The 11,184-nt window shown below is 54.8% G+C and overlaps 1 long non-coding RNA gene across 1 annotated transcript; it reads right to left on the bottom strand.

The window, feature by feature from the left end:
* Positions 1-463: 463 nt before the first annotated feature.
* LOC108521017 (uncharacterized) lies at positions 464-11,030 on the bottom strand. Its single transcript, XR_001883100.1, has 5 exons — positions 10,012-11,030; positions 8,280-8,353; positions 6,400-7,739; positions 3,669-3,878; positions 464-836 (listed from the first exon to the last, which is right to left on the bottom strand). It is a non-coding gene; the product is annotated as an uncharacterized LOC108521017 (long non-coding RNA).
* Positions 11,031-11,184: the final 154 nt, after the last annotated feature.

Below are 11,184 nucleotides of genomic sequence, written 5' to 3'. Positions count from 1 at the left end.
CCAGGCACACTTGGCAAGGAGCCCTCGGAGGCCAGTGTCCCAGCCTGAGATGGCAGGGGGCAAAGTTAGTGAAATGTAGGTCGTCCGTGGTGGTGAGTCCCACTCTCACCCAGAGGCCAGTAAGGTCAGCAAGCAAGACTCTCCACTGTAGCTGGTTCAATTGGATTTCACTGCCAGTATTCCCTGTAGGTAAGAGTGGTATTTTCAACATTTTTTTTTAGACGGAGTCTCACTCTGTCGCCCAGGCTAGAATGCAGTGGTGTGATCTTGGCTCACTGCGACCTCCACCTCCTGGGTTCAAGCAATTCTCCTGCCTCAGCCTCCCAAGTAGCTGGGACTACAGGTGTGTGCCACCACACCCGGCTAATTTTTATATTGTTAATAGAGATGGGGTTTCACCATGTTGGCCAGGCTGGCCTCGAACTCCTGACCTCAAGTGATCCTCCCACCTCGGCCTCCCAAAGTGCTGGGATTACAGGTATGAGCCCCCAAGCCCAGCTCATAAATATATAAATATGATGAATTCATTGACTAATAGAGAAACAGGCCCCACGAATGTCTCCAAATTCTGTTTTTAACTGCACCAAGACTGCTGGAGTTTTATGTTTCAGATATATTAGCAGATGTGTGCTTTTCCAAATAGCCATTTTTATGGAAATCTTAATATTGTCTGAAAGTCGATTGTTCTGTGAATGAGATGTTTACTCGCTTGGCGGAAGGAGGCAGAACTAATCCACTGCTTGGGGTCCTCTTCTATGACTGCAGCAACCGTGGGTTTTGATGACCTTGAGCTGGACTTCGATGACCTTCTCAGTGGCATGCTGGCATCGGCCTTCCTAATAGAAAACAAAAGGAGAGAAAAACAAAAGAAAAGAAAATCCCGACCCATAGAGTCTGTCGATCTCTGTGGTGTACGTGTTTCCGCCATGGCCAACGTCAAACACCCGAGCTGTCGTCACTGAAAATGGAGTTGGGAAGCGAAACCCCTTCCTGCCCATTTCCAGTGAGTAGGTGTGACATTCTCCATCAGGCACCGGCTGACACCGGTTAACTCCAGCTGACACCGGTTATTAGTCCACGGGGCAGGGGTTCTAGGATGGCCAGAGAATGCCACCCAAGGAGTTGACAAACACACACCCTCCATCCTGGACACGTTTTCTTCTGTGGCATCGGGCAGGCACTTCCACAAATGGAAACTGACTTTTTCCCACCCAAATGACAAGCTCCTGGGGTCAGGGAGACAGTGTATTTCCCCTGTACCTCACCCCTCCTTCCCCTATCAACAGCGCCTGGCTCACGTGGCAGTTCTGAGCAACTGGAGGGACACAGACAGAATGAATTGCAAGAGGATGTGGGGGTCCTAGCTCCACATTGGGTGGGACCACCCCACATTTCCATGCTCCTGGAATCCCACCCTGAAGCTGAGCTCCACGCCCCCACTCCTGGGGCACTTTCAGACACCGCAGCCTCAAGGAATGCTACTGAGTTCAGCAGCCGGCAGAGGCTGCCTGGGGAGCACAGTGGAAGTTAAACGCCATGAAGAGAGCGTCCTAGGCCCCCAGACTCTGGGGTCAGGAGTCTCACACCGCCACGCTGCCGGCTCAGGCATCAATTATCAGTCTTCATACATATCAGAGCAGGCCTCAGCTGCTAGCCCTCTACACCAGCCCTGCAAACATTTCTTCAGTTATTCAGTCACCAGGCACAGGGGGCTAGTCCACTACTTCAAAGTTACATTGTTATAAAGCATCAGATTTAGGGCTGAGCTCCCAGGCCCGGACACTCCGCCCCCCAACCCTGATCACCCCAGTCTCTCTCTCTCTCTTTCCAGTCGTCTTTCTCTCCTCTCTCTGTCCACTCTCTCTATCTCTGTCCCCATCTCTCTTCTCCCCTTCTCCCCTTCTTTTGTCTTTTCCCCATCTCTCCCTCGCTCCTGCCTTCTCTCCCTCCTTGTCTCTCCCCGTGCCCTCCCCTCCCCATCCAGGTGGGTGGTCAGGCCTTGGTTAAGGCTGAGTCATCCAGAAGGAGGGGAAGCCTGGTGGAGCTCCTAGCGCTCAGCAGACCAGACAGACTTGGAGAAGGAGATGGGAGCAGGGATGAGGAGGGAGGGTGCAGGGGTGCCCCTGCCATAACAAAGCACCCCAAACCTGAGACTTCAACAACAGAATTTTATGATCCTATGCTTCTGGAGACTGAGGTCCGAGATCAAGGTGTGGGCGGGGCCAGGCTCCCTCTGAGAGCACTAGGGAAGGGCCTGTCCCCCAACCCTGCGCTCTTCCCCTAGGGATGGTGGGGGGCTCCCTGGATTGTGGCTGGGTCTCTCCACACTCTCCGTGGCACTCTCCCTCTGTGCAGGTCTGCCTCTGGGTCCTAATTCCCCCTTGTCATAAGGACACAGTCATATCTCCGTGGCACTCTCCCTCTGTGTGGGTCTGTCTCTGTCCTAATTCCCCCTTTTCATAAGGACAGCAGTCCTATCTCCGTGGCACTTTCCCTCTGTGCGGGTCTGTCTCTGTCCTAATTCCCCCTTTTTGTAAGGACAGCAGTCATAGGGAGTTAGCACCCACCCTGCTGACCACATTTCAACTTGATCACCCCTGGTCAGACCCTGTCTTCAAGGAAGGTCCAATTTGGAGGTGCCATGGGTTAGGGCTCAGCAGATGTTTTGAGGAGCACCATTCCAGCACAACAGCAGGGCCTCCTGGGTGGGGGGAGGAAGGAGCAGCTGGGGCGGGAGGGCCTGTGTCTCTGAGGCAGCTTGCGGCTATGGCGTGGATGGCCCTGTGGGTGAACTTGGGATAGGGCCTTACTGTGTCCCTGGTCCTCCCAGGAAGGGCCTCCTGGACTCTCCAGGGCTCTGTCCTTCCTGATGGTGTCAGCCGTCCTGCGGCCTGGTCTGCAGAGTTAGTCATTCATGCTTGCCATACTTGGGCTTGTGTCTTTTTTTTTTTTGAGACAGAGTCTCGTTCTGTCACCCAGGCTGGAGTGCAGTGGTGCAATCTCGGCTCACTGCGACTTCCACCTGCCTGGTTCAAGCAATTCCCTTGCCTCAGCCTCCCGAGTAGCTGGGATTACAGGCGCATGCCACCAAGCCCAGCTAATATTTTTGTATTTTGTACTAGAGATGGGGTTTCACCATGTTGGCCAGACTGGTCTCAAACTCCTGACCTCAGGCAACACGCCCACCTCGGTCTCCCAAAGTGCTGGGGTTACAGGCGTGAGCCACCGCGCCCAGCTTGTTGTTTACAGCCCAAATGAGCAATCTCGAGAAAACAAAGAAAAAGCCCCCATCTGAGACTGTGAGTTAGGTTTCTGAGGAGATGCCCTGTAAACTGTGGATGTCTTTCCCAGGCCCTGGAGGCCTAAGACAGCAGGCTGAGGAGTACAGCTCAGGAGGTGGGAGCAAGGAGGGCTCAGCTGGAGCTGGGGGGATGCGACACCCTGGAAAAGCCCTGACGTCGGAAGCAGCTCCTTGAGGCTGCTGGGGAGGAGTTGGTGAGACCTGGAGCCAGCAAGGTGGTGGGACTGGAGAGACACCGATGGGCTTGAGGCCAGGAAGGAGGGGAAGACATCTCATCCCTGACTCTGCAGGACAGAAGCTCCAGCCACTGCAGGCTCCACACCACAGCCCCGCTGTTCCCTCTGGGCGCTCCCACCTCATGGGATACCTGTTTCCAGAACTCGCTGACGCCCGGCCACCATGCCCCTCAGGCTCCAGACACTGCCCGGCTCTGTCCTCGGTGAAACTTCCTGCCTGTGGTCCTGTTCTCTCCGGCAGGACCACTGCTCTCCAAAGTGACCACCGGCTACTCTCATCCGTGAGGACGTACTCCAGGGACAGCAGTCAGCTGGTGGGCACCTTGCACACTGCCCTGCTGCTGTGGACAGAAGCACAGTGTAGAATAACAAACAGGCATAGTGATGGCTAATTGTTCCTGACAATTTGGCTAGGCCACAGTGCCCAGATATTTGGTTACACATCACTCTAGATGTTACTGTGAAAATATTTTCTAGATGAGGTTGACACTGAAATCAGTAGTGTTGCATCAAGCAGATCACCCTCCATAGTGTATGAGGAGCTCATCCAATCAGCTGAGGCCTCCAGAGAAAAGACTGACCTCCCCAAAGAAGAGAGAGTCCTGCCAGTCCACAGCCTTTGGACCCGAGCTACAGCACCAGCCCTTCCTTGGGTCCCCAGCCTGCTGGTCTACCTTGCAGATTTTACCAGCCTCCACAACCACATAAACCAATTTCTTTTTCTTTTTCCTTTTTTGAGACAGCGTCTCACCCTGTCGCCCAGGCTGGAGTGCAGTGCAATCTCTGCCTCCTGGGTTCAAGCAATTCTCCTGCCTCAGCCTCCTGAGTAGCTGGGATTACAGGCACACACCACCACACCCAGCTAATTTTGTATTTTTAGTCGAGATGGGGTTTCACCATGTTGGTCAGGCTGGTCTCAAACTCCTGACCTCAGGTGATCCACCTGCCTCCGCCTTCCAAAGTGCTGGGATTACAGGCATGAAAACCAATTTCTTAAAATTAATCCCTCTCTCATATATGTGAGAGAACCACCCTAACGGTTCTGTTTCCCGGAGAACCCTGACTAAAACAGCTACTCTTGGATTAATGAGCTGCCACTTAGATAGTTTTATTTAAGATCAGGACATGCACGCTCTTGTGGCTTAACTGAGTAAAGTCACCAGATGAATTAAACCACAAGGGCCAAAGGGAGTTTGGTGGTGATGTGCATGAAGGAGCAAGTGAACTAAAGCGGCTTCGACCAAATGACCAGCAGGGAGCGCTGTGGGCCAGAAGGGGTGAGCGTGGAACCCGCCCCTGCGAGGGAAGGAAGGGCACCGCTGTGGCCCTGGCGTTCAAGAACAAGCCTGTCACGTCCGTGGGTGCTGGCAGGGCAAGGTCGGATGGCAGCTCAGGCCCTACGGCACCTGCGGGAACCCAGGAGACACCCCACGTCCTGACTGGGGCCTGCACAGGCAGAGCTGAACCCTCAGACAGGAGCAGGGTGAGGCCTTTTCCACGCCAGGCCTTTCCAGCTTCAGTCGTGGCCTCACGGAGATTGGCGGGGCCGTGGGCGCCACACGGTCTCATCCCCTGCCTCCGAAGGAAAGAACTCAAGTAAGGACAGACGGTACCTTCGCCTGTCACCTCTGCTTGTAGACAGCAGTTTTCGGGCACGGCAGACGTTTCTGTCCTGGGCACTGTGGGATGTGTGGCAGCGTCCCTGACCTCCACCCACTAAATGCCAGGGGCACCCCCATCCCGAAGTCTTGACAATCAAAAACGTCTCTAAATGTATGGTTGCCAAAGGCAACAAATGAAAACACAAGACACCCAGTTAAGTGTGAATTTCACATATATTACAAATAATTTTTTAGTCCATCTCCTGTCATGTGGGGACACATGTATCCTAAAAAGTTATTTGTGTTCATCTGAAATTCAAATATAACAGGTCATTCTGTATTGTATCCCACAACGCCTCCACCTGTGGGGTGAGAACCCCTGTCCTGGGCCTGCGAGAGAAAGAAAGCAGCTTAGGGAGACTTGAGAGTCACGTGCAGACACAAAGCAGCCCTGCCCCATTGCCCGGCTGCAATGTCACCCACGGCACACACACCGGAGCAAGGGAAGAAGGTCAGGGCAAAGTCATCCTCATTCTACAAGATGCAAGGGAGGCGGAGAGATTAAAGGGCCAGCTCCAGGCCAGACGGACCATGGGAGTGGATCCAAGGCTAGACCTGGGTCGGGGTGCCAGTCACTTTCTTGGATTTCTTCCTCCATAAAAATTGTTTAAAATTATATTTTATGACTGCGGTGATATAAAGATGATATTATTACTGTTATGTTAGTAATTATGGTTATTAATATTATATGTTAAAAGCTTCTTCAGTGTAAACATTAATTTTTTTCTTTAGATTTTAATGGAAATTAAACGATGCTCCCAGCCCCTTACAGTGGTTATGGGTCCTGGATACTGAGCCTCCCGGGCTCAGGACGAGCCAGCCCTGCCCTCCACCTCTTCCCGCTCTGAGCCTCCTAGGGACCCACTGCAGGCACAGCAGCTGGGGCCGAGCTGCACCAGCGCCTCCCGTACAGCTCAGGTCCGATTCCGGGAACCAGCTTCAGGACTGCCCATCAGACCCAGAAGCAGGTGCTCCTGAGAGCAGCCGATCTTTTCTCATGATTAGTGTTAAGTAGACGCACTGTGTTGAACAGCAGATCTCTGGAACCTACTCGTCGTGCATAATGGAAACTGTATTCTACCCCTGCTTCCCCTTCTCCAGCCCTGGAGACCCCCACCCTCCTCCTCGCTGCTTCTATGAGCTTGACTGTTTCAGATTCCTTGTAGACGGGAGACCGTGCAGTGTCTGCCTTTCTGCTTACCTCATGTAACATAATGTCCTCTGGGCTCATCCATGCTGTCACTAATGACCGGGTTTCCTCTTTTTCATGGCTGAGTAGTACTCCGTGGTGTGGTGATGGCCCGGACTCTTTATGCATTCATTTGTTGATGGACATGGAGGTTGCTTGCACTACTTGGCTATTGTGAATAGTGCTGCAATGAACTTGGGGTGCAGACACCTCTTCAAAATACTGACTGCAATTATTTTGGGTCAATACCCAGCATTGGGATGGCTGGGTGGTAGGCACTTCTATTTTTAAATGTTTGAGGAACGTCCGCAGCATTCCCCATGGTGGCTGCCCTGGTCCACTTTCCCACCGACAGTGTGCACAAGGAACACCTGATCCCACTCTTCCACACCCCTTCCCCATCTGGACCCTCTTCACACCCCTGATCTCTGCCAGGGGAGGAGACTGGGTTGGGGGTCCGCCTTCCCCCACTCACCCTCTTGGTGACCTTGAGCAACCACCTCGGCCTCCCACCCTGTTCTTCTTCTTGGTAACACAAAGGCTTGGGGCAGACAGTGGCGAACGCCATTTCCCACTCTACCTGTTTGGGTTCCTACGCTTTTCCCTGGCCCTGAAAAGCAGCACTGCCACCCTTTCCACTCCTGCAGGGAGATCTGCCACACGAAGGGGAACGGATGTGAAGCAAACAGGTGACAGGGTGACCTGTCCTCCCAGACATCCTTCCACAGCGGGGAGGACGGAGGAGAGAGGGAGGGGCACACCCTGGAAGCTGGGGAAGGTCTCATTCCTGATTGGCAAACTCTCCCCTTCACACCCACCCTGCAGGAGGTGGCACTGCCAGCCCTCCCGGGGCCACTGCGGCTGCCATGGGGCCTGCATTCCCAGGTCCTTGGCTGCCCCTCCTCCCTCCTGTCCTGCCCCACCCATGCCTGGGGGGCCGCCTGTGGAGCTGCCTCGCTGGTTCTTTCACTCCCGTGAGAAAGATGCTGCCCATTCTCAGGCATCAAACCCCAGCCTCCAAGTCCTCTGTGGAGCAAGAGAGAGAATTTGACTGGAAAAGTGATTTTCAAACCCAGTATCTTGACCCACCAGTGACCCCTCCTGAGGTGGGGCTCAGGTGACCTGTGGCCAGTTGGGCTTAATGTGCAAGTGAGTTGTATGTTGTCTGGAGGTGACAGGGCACCCCTCCAATTTTATAACGCCACTGTCACCTGCCTTTCAGCACACCCCGAGGCGGGAGAGAGTGCGTTGATTTCTCCAGCATGCAGGAACCACTCACGGCATGTCGACCCTGGATGGGTGGACAGGGTTTCCTCATTCACGGTGGCCCTGCTCAACTGCAGTTTCTCTTCCTGGGAAAAGAGCACAGAGCCACGGGCATGGGCCATCACAATTGATTAACCCACACACGCCCCAGATGACAAGGAGTGATGGTAAGAACATTCTAGAACATTCTGGAGCATTCACAGGGTGGTGAGACATGCACCTTACTCTTCACATGCATTAGCTCTAAATCCTCACAACAGCCTTGGGGGTAGATTTAAATTTTGTTATCATTTTCTGGGCAAGGATCAAAGTTCAGCAAAGCTAGGATGGGACTGGGACTCCCCTGAAACTCTAGGACATGCCAGACATCCTCATGCAGCTCACGCCCCACGCGAAGCAAGGGGTGGCCCTGCATCTGGGGTCCCTTTGCCATTGCAGGAATCACAGTGACATGATGTCAGGGATGAAGGAGGAGTCGATGCAGGCCACCAGGGAATGGGTGCTATTCTCCTGAACAGCATGATGGCTGCAGAGGCAGAAGGACAGTCTGCCCTTTCGCCTTCCCTGTTTTGAAGACTGAGGGGCTGAAGAGAGACCAGGAACACACTTGAGTCAAAAGGACTCACGCAGAGGTTTGGAAGAACTTGTTAACGACCTTCCTGGTGCACCTAAGTGATCACTGTGAGATCTTCAGCACAGTCTAGGGGAATACAAGGTAGAAGGAAAGAGCAGAAACAGTGAATGCTCCATGCTGGACGCCATTCCCAGATCAGAATCCATCACTGAAGGCACATGGCTCAGAAAGGTGGGAATCCGGTGGTAGTGGAGGTCCTGCACCCCTGGCTTCCCCACCCTGGGGTCATGCCAACCTCGGCTTCCAGACCCTCCGGCTCCATACCTGGGGCCTCCCCACGCCCACGCCCACCCATCTCCCTTCCCTCTTCCTGGGCCCCCTTCCGGCTCCCTGTGTGGTCACTGCAGGCTCCAGGCTCCTGCCTGGGGTGTATGGCCCACGGCTGCCCCATCCTCAGCTCACGGAATCTGCGACTCTGTCTTTCTCTTCCTCAGGGGTCTCTGACACCCACCTTGGTAGGAATCCTGGAGGTGCCAGGGACCACCCCAGGCCTGCTGTTGACTGGAAGGGTAGGGACAAGCACTAGGGCCATGTGTGGAGAAGCTGGCATGGTTTGTAGAAGCTGCAGCTGGTCCAGCTCCTCCCTTGAGCTCTCTCCTGCCTGGTCTGACCCACCTGTCTCTGCCGCACCTCCTACCCCAGCCTTTTCAACCAGTCATAGCCTCTGAAACAAGAGTGCCTGTGCCCCTGCAGGACTGGGCACACAGTCTGCCGCTGCTCTGAAGGCTCTAACCGGGGGCGCTTGCACCCCAGCTCCCTCTCCGTCTCTCCCTCCTCCCTTCCTTCCTTTTTCCCCCTCTCTCCCCTGCCTGCTTCCTTCCCTCCCTCTCTCTTATCTCTCTCTGTCCCTCACCCCTTCCCAGACTTTCTGAGCTAGCCCACCCCCTACCTCTGAATATACAGACACTGGAGTCCCTCAGCAGGCAGCCCTGGCCCACCTGCACCTCCTCCGCCCCTCCTCTCTCTGGCACCTACACTTCTTCTGGGTTGTGCCCTAAAGCCTGACTGTGGGAGTGAAGCCCCACCCCGCCCCATCCTCGCCTTGTCCCCACTCTGCCAGGCCCTGACCTCTGCCGCAGGTGCTTGTCCCTGCCAGGGACTGCCCCATGGCCTCAGCACCGAGGGGCCAACACTGGGACAGGACACGGAGCACTGCCCAGGGGACATTCGTGTCTCCACTTTCTAACCCAGGAAAGCCGGGAACCCCTGGCTGGGAGCCCTCCTTGGTTTGCAGCGTTGTGGGGTCACCACCTGTCAATTCCTCGCACAGACCCGAGGACGCCACTGCATTTAGCTTCATTTCCCATCTCCACCCCTGGACACTGGGGTGCCCCACACCAGTCAGGAAACAGCACAGCCCTGGTCCCCTGAGGCCCTTCATGCTCCCCATTCCTGCCACCACCTCTCTGGCCCCGCACCATCATTGCCTCCAGCTCCTCAGGTGCCTGGGAACTCTGGGACCTCCAAGAGTCAGGTAGTCTGTCTCCCTGGGCTGGTGTTTTCACTCGGGTGCTCGTCTCCGATGGCCCCAGCCACCCCAGACTCAGTTTCTCCTTGTGGGCTGCCCCCGCCTCAGTCCACTGTCTGAGTTCCCTGTGACACCTTCCTGGGAGCACTGAGTTCCCTGTGACGCCTTCCTGGGAGCACTGAGTTCCCTGTGACGCCTTCCTGGGAGGACTGAGTTCCCTGTGACGCCTTCCTGGGAGCAATGCCCCTGTCCTTACCTGAGCAATATCTTCAAGTCAGGCCATCTCATAGGTGGTGAACAGACCCGGACAAGCTGCTCCGGTGATGGGTGGTGGCTGGGTGGGGTGGGGTGCGGTGGGGTGCATGGGAGGGTCCCACCCAGCACACAGCAGGTGGCAGAGCAGGTCTCGAATTCCATTCCAGGTCCTGTGAGGTCCAGCTGCACCCCAATACCAGGCTCTTCCAAGTGTCCTGTCCCCTTGCCAGCATGTGAGGAACCTAAGAGTCCGTTTTGCTACAAGAATCAGGCTGAAACCATCATCTGGTGATGATGTATCACATCATCAGTATCAGATTCTGTAATAAATATGATTTTGTCCAACTATGAACTTTGTGACCTAAAGGCTAAAAGGAAAATTGGAGTAATAAAACAGACAGGCTCAAGAGATTTAAGGGAAGTTGCAGGAAGACCGGAAGTAATCATGGTCCGGGATGTGTAGGAAGACTGCCTCCAACATGGGTCTGCACACGCCTACGCAGCTGGCTGGGCGAGCCACAAATTCGGGGCCCTGGCCACTCCTCGCTCTGGCCACTTCTCACGATTCGGCTTGCGGCGAGTCACCTTGAGAAATGGGATCATGCCTTTCTTTGGGCCAAAAAGCCACCCGATTCTGCTTGCTAGAACATGACTTACCCTCAGCTATCCCCGTCCTGTGATGCGACCTACCAAATGAGCAGCATCCACCCGGGCAGCTTGCACCACCCCGGGCACCTGGGGGCCGGGGAAAGTGACACAAATATGCAATGGTCATGCTGCCTGCTGTGTGGGGAGTAACAAGGTGCCCAGTCTCTGACCAGGGATCTCATGTCTTCTGCCAGCATCCATGCGGCAGTAGCAGGTCTGTAAAGCAGGCAAAATCCCATCCCAGACCCAGCACAGGGCTGCCCTCAGGACCAATCTCACCTTAGAATAGAGAAAGAGAGGGCTGGACACAGTAGCTCACGCCTCTAATCCCAGCAGTCTGGGAGGCCGAGGCAGGTGGATCACCTGAGGTCAGCAGTTTGAGACCAGCCTGGCCAACATGGTGAAACCCCATCTCTATTAAAAATACAAAAATTATCTGGGTGTGGTGGTGCATGCCTGTAATCCCAGCTACTCAGGAGGCTGAGGCAAGAGAATCGTTTGAACCCAGGAGATGGAGATTGCAGTG

Source organism: Rhinopithecus bieti, unplaced genomic scaffold (assembly GCF_001698545.2).
Source record: "Rhinopithecus bieti isolate Rb0 unplaced genomic scaffold, ASM169854v2 scaffold_50877, whole genome shotgun sequence".
Lineage (NCBI taxonomy): Eukaryota > Metazoa > Chordata > Mammalia > Primates > Cercopithecidae > Rhinopithecus > Rhinopithecus bieti.
Note: the sequence above shows the minus strand (reverse complement) of the source record. Positions and strands in the feature narration are given on the sequence as shown.